Below are 737 nucleotides of genomic sequence, written 5' to 3'. Positions count from 1 at the left end.
TGGCCTTGTGCGGGCGCCCTGACACTTCGAATCGTGCCTCGTATTTGACCTTCGCCACCTTGGGGTCCTCCCAGGTGTCCTTGTACTCCTCCAGTAGTTTCCACAGCAGGCTGCGCTGCTTGTCCGTCATGTGCCCAGTATTCTCGTCAAATACCCGTTTCTGCTTCGCGTGGTTTGTCTCCACCACGGCGGTCTTCTTCCCCACTGGTCGATCCAATGACGGAGTCTCGCGGTACTTGGGGGCGGCTAGTCGTATGTCGTCGACGTATCCCCGTCTGGCACAGAGGGCTAGTCTCTTGCTGCCTACTGTCGGTAGTAGGTGCATATCCCTCGTGCCCAGGATGTTCGGTAACTCATTGGGCGGCATTACCGCAAAGGTGACCTTCTTGGTCCTTTCGTCGATGCGCGTTTCTGCGGGTACTGTTAGGGGCAAGGTGCCTGACCCCAGTACCGTATCGATTTGCACGCTCCGCCTCGACAGCGGTACGCCCGTTCGCTCTCTATCTTCCTCTCTCAGTATACTAATGTCGGCCCCAGTATCTACTAAAAACTGTAGTGGGGTATCATTCACCCGGGCCTTTACTGAAAAGGGCGGTTCTCTGCATCGTCCATCCGTGCGGCAATCTTGAGTACAGCGGCCTGCAACTCTCCTAACTGGGCGGCGAGGGCAGCTGAGTGTTCCTCCGTCGCGCCGCTATCCACTTGCATTTCCGTCGGCCTGTCCGTGTCCCTCTTCC

Source organism: Gregarina niphandrodes (assembly GCF_000223845.1).
Source record: "Gregarina niphandrodes unplaced genomic scaffold scaffold00158, whole genome shotgun sequence".
Lineage (NCBI taxonomy): Eukaryota > Apicomplexa > Conoidasida > Eugregarinorida > Gregarinidae > Gregarina > Gregarina niphandrodes.
This window is presented reverse-complemented; position numbering follows the sequence as displayed.